The sequence below is a fragment of the Aotus nancymaae genome, unplaced genomic scaffold, assembly GCF_030222135.1.
Source record: "Aotus nancymaae isolate 86718 unplaced genomic scaffold, 86718_ANA_hifiasm-v0.15.2.pri h1tg000015l_0, whole genome shotgun sequence".
Classification (NCBI taxonomy): Eukaryota; Metazoa; Chordata; class Mammalia; order Primates; family Aotidae; genus Aotus; species Aotus nancymaae.
The window spans coordinates 3231404-3240471 of NW_026988426.1; the positions used below are offsets into that span (position 1 = coordinate 3231404).

The 9068-nt window shown below is 47.7% G+C and overlaps 1 pseudogene; it reads left to right on the forward strand.

Annotated features, from left to right (window-relative positions):
• The first annotated feature begins 7971 nt into the window (after nucleotides 1–7971).
• On the forward strand, nucleotides 7972–8719 carry LOC105719407 (small ribosomal subunit protein eS6-like; annotated as a pseudogene).
• The last annotated feature ends 349 nt before the right edge of the window (nucleotides 8720–9068 follow it).

A 9068-nucleotide genomic window follows, 5' to 3' on the forward strand; every position in this document is an offset into this window, starting at 1 on the left:
GATAGCACCACTGCATTCCTGCCTGGGCAACAGAGTGAGACTCTGTCTCAAAAAACAAAACAAGCCGGGTGTGGTGGTGCGTCCCTGTAGTCCCAGCTACTCGGGAGGCTGAGGCTGGAGGATTGTTTGAGTCCAGGAGTTCTGGGCTGAAGTGTGCTATGCCGATCAGGTGTCCGCACTGAGTTCAGCATCAGTATGGTGACCTTCCAGGAGTGGGGGACCACCAGGTTACCTAAGGATGGGTGAACCATCCAGGTAGGAAATGGAGCAGGTCAAAACTCCCGTGCTGATCAGTAGCAGGATCGCGCCTGTGAATAGCCACTGCACTCCAGCCTGGGCAACATAGTGAGACCCCGTCACTTAAAACACACACACACACACACACACACACACACACACACGTATATATATATTGGAGCTAGATAGAAGTGGTGGCAGAACCATGGGAATGTACTAAAGCCAACTGAATTGTACGTTTTAAAATGGTTATTAAAGTTTTCCATATATATGTACATACATACATATTTTTTGTTTGTTTTGTTTTCGTTTTTTGAGATGGAGTCTCACTCCATCGCTCAGGCTGGAGTGCAGTGATGAGATCTCAGCTCACCGCAACCTCTGCCTCCCAGGTTCAAGTGATTCTCCCACCTCAGCCTACCAAGGAGCTGGGATTACAGGCATGTGCCACCACACCCAGCTAATTTTTGTATTTTTAATAAAGAGATGGGGTTTCACCATGTTGGCTAGGCTGGTCTCGAACTTCTGACCTCAGGTGATCCACCTGCCTAGGCCTCCCAAAGTGCTGGGATTATAGGTGTGACCCACCGCACCTGGCCTTTTTTTTTGGTCTGGCTCTGTTGCCCAGGCTGGAGTGCAATAGCACAATCTTGGCTTACTGCAAACTCTACCTCCTGGCCTCAAGCGATCCTCCCACTTAAGCCTCCCGAATAGCTAGGACTGCAGGCACACCTCACCACTCTGGCTAATTTTTGTATTTGTTGTAGACACAGGGTTTCACCATGTTACCCAAGTTGGTCTTGAACTCCTAGACTCACAAGTGATCTGGCTGCCTCAGCTGCCCAAAGTGCTAGGATTATAGGCATGAACCACCCACCATGCCCAGCCATATATATTTTATGTAATATGTGTACATTTTACCATTTTAACCATTTGCAAGCAACCATTTGAGCAGCACTAAACACATTCACAGTGTTAGGCAACCATTACCACCACCCATCTCCAGAACTTTCTCATCTTCCCAATCTGAAACTGCACTCATTAAACACTCAGTCCCCATTCTCCCTCCTCCCAGCCTCTGGCAACCACCATTCTACCTTCTATCTCTACAAATTTGACTATTCTAGGGACCTCATATAAGTGGAATCATACAGGATTAGTCCTTTTGTGACTAAAATGGTTGATATGATTTGGCTGTGTCCCCACCCAAATCTCATTTATAGCTGCCATAGTTCCCACATGTTGTGGGAGAGACACAGTGGGAGATAACTGAATTGTGGGGGTGTTTCCTCCCATACTGTTTTCCTGGTTTGCCTCACAAGACCCGATTTTTTTTTTTTTTGGTTTTTTTTTGAGACAGAGTCTTGCTCTGTCTCCAGGCTGGAGTGCAGTGGCGCCATCTCAGCTCACTGCAACCACCTCCTGCGTTCACGTGATTTGCCTGCCTCAGCCTCCAGAGTAGCTGGGACTACAGGCATGCACCACCATAGCTGGCTAATTTTTGTACTTCTAGTAGAGATGGCGTTTGACCATGTTGGCCAGGCTGGTCTTGAACTCCTGACCTCATGATCCGCCCACCTCGGCCTTCCAAAGTGCTGGGATTACAGCCGTGAGCCACCTCGCCCGGCCTGATCTGATGGTTTTATAAGGGGAAACCCCTTTCACGTGGCTCTCATTTTCTCTCTTTGCCTGCTGCTGTGTAAGACATGCCTTTTTGTTCTTCCCTTGCCTTCTACCATGATTGTGAGGACTCCCTAGCCATATGAAACTGTAAGTCCATTAAACCTCTTTTTCTTTATAAATTACAGAGTCTCGGATATGCCTTTATCAGTAGCATGAAAACGGACTAATACAATGGTTAATTTCATGTTACGTAAATTTCACCTCTATTTCAAAAATTTTCATAATCCCAGAACTTTTGGAGTCTGAGGCAGACAGATCATTTGAGGTCAGGAGTTCGAGACCAGCCTGACCAACATGGTGAAACCACATCTCTACTAAAAAATACAAAAATTAGGCCGGGTGCAGTGGCTCACACCCGTAATCTCAGCACTTTGGGAGGCCGAGGCGGGTGGATCACCTGAGGGCAGGAGTTCAAGACCAGCCTGGGTAACATGGTGAAACCCCATCTCTACTAAAAATACAAAAAATTAGCCAGGCATGGTGGCAGGCGCTGTAATCCCAGACACTCGGGAGACTGAGGCAGGAGAATCCCTTGGACCTGAAAGGCAGACATTGCAGTGAGCCGAGGTCACGCCATCGCTCTCCAGCCTGGGCAACAAGAGCGAAACGTTGTCTCAAAACAAAAACAAAAATTAGCCGGGCATGGTGGCGGGAGCCTGTAATCCAAGCTACTCAGGAGGCTGAGGCAGGAGATTGCTTGAACCTGGGAGGTGGAGGGTGCAGCAAGCGGAGATCGAGCCACTGCACTCCAGCCTGGGTGACAGACAGAGTGAGACTCTATCTCAAAAAAAAAAAAACAAAAGCAACAATACCAGACTCATATTTACCCTGACTGTTTTAGCCAAGGACTAAATCTGAGTTGAGGTGACCACAACCCCTTCTGAATCCACCCACCACTGTCATCCCCAAGGACAAGACTGACTTGGCAGAGGATCAGAATCTGTGTGCAGTGGCAGCAGCAGCCAAGCCCTGTCCTTAGGGGGCCTGTGAGATCCTGGTAGGAGGAAATGCTGTCCAGGGTCTCAGACAACGGCTCCATGGGCACATCTCAAGTTTAAGTGCATAAGAAAAGTGGCTGTGGTTTCCTCTCTAAGTCTTCAAGAGCAGACAGCTCATTTCTGCTAATGGAAAGGGCTGTATCCGCTTCCCGGATTTTGTGAATGGTGTAAAAACCCATGAGAAAAATCTCCTATGCAGCCCTGCCAATTGCACCCCATCTATTTGTTTTCTGAGCGTAACTTCAGGTTAATTATTTATAATGGGGCTACAAATGAAGTGTTAGGAGTAGACAGCTTCCTCCTCTAATTGCCAGGTTTCTGAGAAGGAGCCTTAGCCTGGAGGGATTTTGTGATTAGAAAGAAAGAAAATAGAAAAAGGTGAAATGTGCTTTGGCTTGCTCTGGAAAACAGCCACAGTACTACTGAGAATTAAAAGGAAAAATTAATCTCTGGTAACCAGATTATGGAAGAGAGGGAAGACTGAGGAAAGATGGTTTCACTGAAAGTCCTCTTGTTACTTGGACTTGAACTTTGTTTTTCTTTGTTTTGAGATGAAGTTTTGCTCTGTTGCCCAGGCTGCAGTGCAATGGCGTGACCTCGGCTCACTGCAACCTCCGCCTCACAAGCTCAAGTGATTCTCCTGCCTCAGCCTCTCAAGTAGCTGGGACCACAAGCATGTACCACCATGCCTGGCTAATTTTTGTATTTTTATTTACTTATTTATTTGATACGGAGTCTTGCTCTGTTGCCCAGGCTAGAATGCAATGGTGTGATCTTGGCTCACTGCAACCTACACCTCCCGGGTTAAAGCGATTGTCCTGTCTCAGCCTCCTGAGTCCCAGCTAATTTTTTTATTTTTAGTAGAGACAGGGTTTCACTACATTGGCCAGGCTGGTCTCGAACTTCTGACCTCATGATCTGCTCGCCTCGGCCTCCCAAAGTGCTGGGATTACAGGCGTGAGCCACCACGCCCCACCCAATTTTTGTATTTTCAGTAGAGACGGGGTTTCACCATTGGCCAGGCTGGCCTTGAACTCCTGGCCTCAAGAAATCCACCCACCTCAGCTTCCCAAAGTGCTGGGATTACAGGTGTGAGCCACCGCGACTGGCCTGCTACTTGGACTTTATTTGAATCACCCACAGCCAGAAGCCAAGCGGTAACTGCCTACTAAGTCGCCTGCCTGATGCTGAGTAGACTCCTTGCTGATTCTAAAGATGAAATGGCACAAGCCCACCTTCTGGTGGGAAATCCCAGAGCCAGGGGAGGGGCTGAGGTAGAAGAGCCTTGACCATGAAATCAAATTGAACTTTGGGTAAGGCGTGGTGGCTCACACCTATAGTCCCAGCACTTTGGAAGGCTGAGGCGGGCAGATCAATTGAGGTCAGGAGTTCAAGGCCAGCCTGGACAACACAGCAAGACTCCATCTCTGCAATAATAATATTTTTAAAAACCTAGCATGATGTGGTGGCACATGCCAGTACTACTAGCTATTCAGGAGGCCAGTGTGAGAGGATCACTTGGGGTCGGAGTTGGAGGTTGCAGCGAACAACTCCAGCCTGGGCAACAGAGTGAGACCTTGTCTCAAAAAAAAAAAAAAAATGCTGGGTGTAGTGGCTCATGCCTATAATCCCAGCACTTTAGGAGGTTGAGTCGGGTGATAACTTGGGGCCAGGAGTTCAAGACCAGCCTGCCCAACATGGCAAGACCCCCTCTCTACTAAAAATACAAAAATTAGCTGGGCGTGGTGGCGGGCACCTGTAATCTCAGCTACTCGGGAGACTGAGGCAGGGGAATTGCTTGAATCCAGGAGGAGGAGGTTGCAGTGAGCCAAGATCGTACCACTACACTCCAGTGGGTGACTGAGTGAGACTCTGTATCAAAAAAAAAAAAAGGTCCCATGGAGAGGACATGATTTGTAGCTTGATTTCGACTGCTGGAGGATTTTTGCATCCCACCACGTAGGTCTGAGTTTCTGTGGATTCTGAGGCTCATGTTACTTCCTCACATTGCACTCTGTACACCTCAGCAAGAATTATTCATTTAGGGGTGAAATTTAATAACTTATACATTTAATTCTAGACATGGCATTTGCCTGTCCCAGAGGAACAAAAAAAAAGTGTCTCCTAGAAAACCCAAGACAAGGAGTGAAGACGAGGCTGTCACTCTCAGGTCAAAAAACACACGAAAGACTGAAGACATGGAACAGTGATGAAGTGTGATACCAACCCTCTTCTGATGTTAACCACAAAACCATCACCCCTGTAATGGGGCGGGCACCATCGTGCACAGGACCAAGTTGGAAAACATTGCTTTTGGCGAGGCGCAGTGGCTCACGCCTAATCCCAACACCTTGGGAGATCAAGGTGGGTGAATCACCTGAGGTTAGGAGTTCAAGACCAGCCTGGCCAAGAGGGTGAAACCCTATCTCTACTAAAAATACAAAAATTAGCCAGGTGTGGTGGTGCACACCTATAGTCTCAGCTACTCAGAAGGCTGAGGCAGGAGGATTGCTTGAGCCTGGGAACTGGAGGCTGCAGTGAGCTATGATGGCCCCACTGCACTCCAGCCTGAGTGACAGGTCAAGACCCTGTCTCAATAGCAAACAAACAAAAAAGGCCAGGCACAGTGGCTCATGCCTGTAAATCCCTGCATTTTGGGAGGCCAACGTGGGCAGATCACTTGAGGTCAGGAGTTCAAGACCAGCCTGGCCAACATTGTGAAATCCCATCTCTAGTAAAAATACAAAAATTAGCGGGAGTGGTGGTGCGCGCCTGTAGTCCCACCTACTCAGGAGGCTGAAGCAGGAGAATCACATGACCCCAGGAGGCACAGGTTGCAGCGAGCTAAGATCACACCACCGCACTCCAGCCTGGGCAACACAGTGAGGCTCCATCTCAAAAAAAGAAAATGTTGTTTGTGACTTCCTCTACCAGAAACACACCTTCCTGCTTTCTTTCCCTGGTCAACTCTACATTCTCGCCTCCTCTGGAGAGCCCTCTCTGAACCACTACTTCTAAAGGCACAGATTTTTGTTCCAAAGACAGGAGAAGGGTCAATGAAGTCACTTTCCATGCCACACTGATGGGAACACCCCATCACAGAACGCATTCAAAGTGAGGTGAGAGAGAAGATATGTTTGACCTACATTTCCTCCAAAGTCTCTCCCAGCTCATGCAATTGTGTGAAATGTCAAGTTAAAAGAATTAAGGAGAGGGCTGGGCGCGGTGGCTCACGCCTATAATCCCAGCACTTTGGGATGCTGAGGCGGGCAGATCACGAGGTCAGGAGATCAAGACCATCTTGCCAACATGTGGAAATGCTGTCTCTACTAAAAATACAAAAATAGCTGAGCGTGGTGGTGCGTGCCTATATCCCCAGCTACTCGGGAGGCTGAGGCAGGAGAAATGCTTGAACCAGGCAGTCGGAGGTTGCAGCGAGCCAAGATTGCACCACTGCACTCCAGCCTGGCAAGAGAGTGAGACTCTGTCTAAAATAAATAAATAAATAAAGGGGCCAGACAGGGTGGCTTACACCTGAAATCCCAGCACTTTGCAAGGCTAAGGTGGGAGGATCACTTAATCTCAGCAGTTTGAGACCAGCCTGGGCAACATAGTGAGAGCCTGCCTCTACTGAAAATAAAAATTCAAAAAATCAACCACATGTGGTGGTGGGCACCTGTAGTCCCAGCAACTTGGGAGGCTGAGGTGGGAGGATGTCTTGATCCCAGGATGTTGAGGCTGCAGTGAGCTATGATTGTGCCACTACACTGCAGGGTGACAGAGAGAGACCCTGTCTCAAAAACAACAAAAAAATTAAGGGCCATTATCAGATCCCAAAAGCTGGCCCTCAGTCAACATTCCATCATGTGAATTGCAGGGGGAAATAGCAGTGGAGAGTATCAAAACTGATAATGAGCAAACCACAGTGACAGAGAATCAGAGAAGGCCCATCCAGCTTCAAGATACGGTTCCTGGCTAGGCACTGTGGCTCACGCCTGAAATCCCAGCACTTTGCAGAGGCCGAGGCAGGAGGATTGCTTGAGCCCAGGAGTTCGAGACCACCCTGGGCAACATACTAATACCCACCCCCTTCCCTACAAAAACACAAAAATTAGCTGGGCATGGTGGTGAGCTGTAGTCCCAGCTACTTTGGAGGCTGAGGCAGGAGAATCACTTGATTTCAGGAGTTTGAGGCTACAGTTTTATTGCACCACTGCACCCCAGCTTTTATTTTTATTTTTTAAATTTTTATTGTTTTTGAGATGGAGTCTCGCTCTATTGCCTAGGCTAGAGTGCAGTGGCACGATCTTGGCTCACTGCAACCTCCACCTCCTGGGTTCAAGCGGTTCTCCTGCCTCAGCCTCCCAAGTAGCTGGGATTACAAGTGTGCACCTCCACACCTGGCTGATTTTTGTATTTTTAGTAGAGACAGGGTTTCACTGTGTTGGCCAGGGTGGTCTTGAATTCCTGACCTCGTGACCCTCCCGCCTCGGCCTCCCAAAGTGCTAGGATTACAAGCATGAGCCACCAAGCCTAGCCCCCAGCTTTTATTTTTTAAAAGCGAGACTCTCTCTCTCTCTTTAAAAAAAAAAAAAAATTATTTTATTTTCAGTTCTGGGGTACATGTGCAGGATGTGGCAGGTTTGTTACATGGGTAAACATGCTCTATCTCTTTTTTTTTTTTTGAGAGGGAGTTTCCCTCTTGTTGCCCAGGCTGGAGCGCAATGGCATGATCTTGGCTCACCGCAACCTCCGCCTCCCGGGTTCAAGCGATTTTCCTGCCTCAGCCTCCCAAGTAGCTGGGATTACAGGCATGTGCCACCATGCCAAGCTAATTTTATATTTTTAGTAGAGACAGGGTTACTCCATATTGGTCAGGCTGGTCTTGAACTCCCGACCTCAGGTGATCTGCCCACCTTGGCCTCCTAAAGTGCTAGGATTACAGGCGTGAGCCACAGCGCCCAGCCCATGATCAATTGCTTAAAATTTTTTTTTTTTAAAGCTGGGCACGAGCCTTTTTTGTGGCACCTCGGAGGCGTTCAGCTGCTTCAAGATGAAGCTGGACATCTCCTTCCCAGCCACTGGCTGCTAGCAACTCATTGAAGTGGACAATGAATGCAAACTTCATACTTTTTATGAGAAGCGTATGGCCACAGAAGTTGCTGCTGAAGCTCTGAGTGAAGAATAGAAGGGTTATGTGGTCCGAATCAGTGGTGGGAATGACAAACAAGGTTTCCCCATGAAGCAGGGTGTTTGACCCGTGGCCATGTCTACCTGCTGCTGAGTAAAGGGGCATTCCTGTTACAGACCAAGGAGAACTGGAGAAAGAGAAAATCAGTTCGTGATTGCATGGTGGATGCCAATCTGAGCGTTCGCAACTTGGTTATTGTAAAAAAAAAGGAGAGAAGGATATTCCTGGACTGACTGATACCACGGTGCCTCATCTCCTGGGGCCCAAAAAAGCTAGCAGAATCCGCAAACTTTTCAATCTCTCTAAAGAAGATGATGTCCGCCAGTATGTTATAAGAAAGCCCTTAAACAAAGAAGGTAGGAAACCGAGGACCAAAGCACCTAAGATTCAGCGTCTTGTGACTCCACGTGTCCTGCAGCACGAACGGCGACGAATTGCTCTGAAGAAGCAGCGAACTCAGAAAAATAAGGCAGAGGCTGCAGAACATGCCAAACTTTTGGCCACGAGAATGAAGGAGGCTAAAGAGAAGCGCCAGGAACAAATTGCAAAGAGACACAGACTTTCCTCTCTGCGAGCTTCTACTTCTAATTCTGAATGCAGTCAGAAATAAGATTTTTTGAGTAAAAAATAAATAAGATCAGATTCACAGAAAAAAAAAAAAAAAAGCTGGGCACGAAGACTCACTCCTGTAATTCCAGCACTTGGGAGGTCAAGGTGAGAGGATCACTTGAGCCCAGAAGTTCAAGACCAGCCTGGGCAGCATCATGAGATGCAGTCGCTACAAAAAAAATTTAGAATTAGCTGAATGTGGCTAAGCTAATTTTAAAAAAATTAAGATCATAGCTTACTGTGGCCTACAACTCCTGGCCTCAAGTGATTTTCTCACCTCAGCCCTCCAAATAGCTAGGACTACAGGCATGTGCCACCATATCAGACTCTTTTTTTTTCTTTTTTCTTTT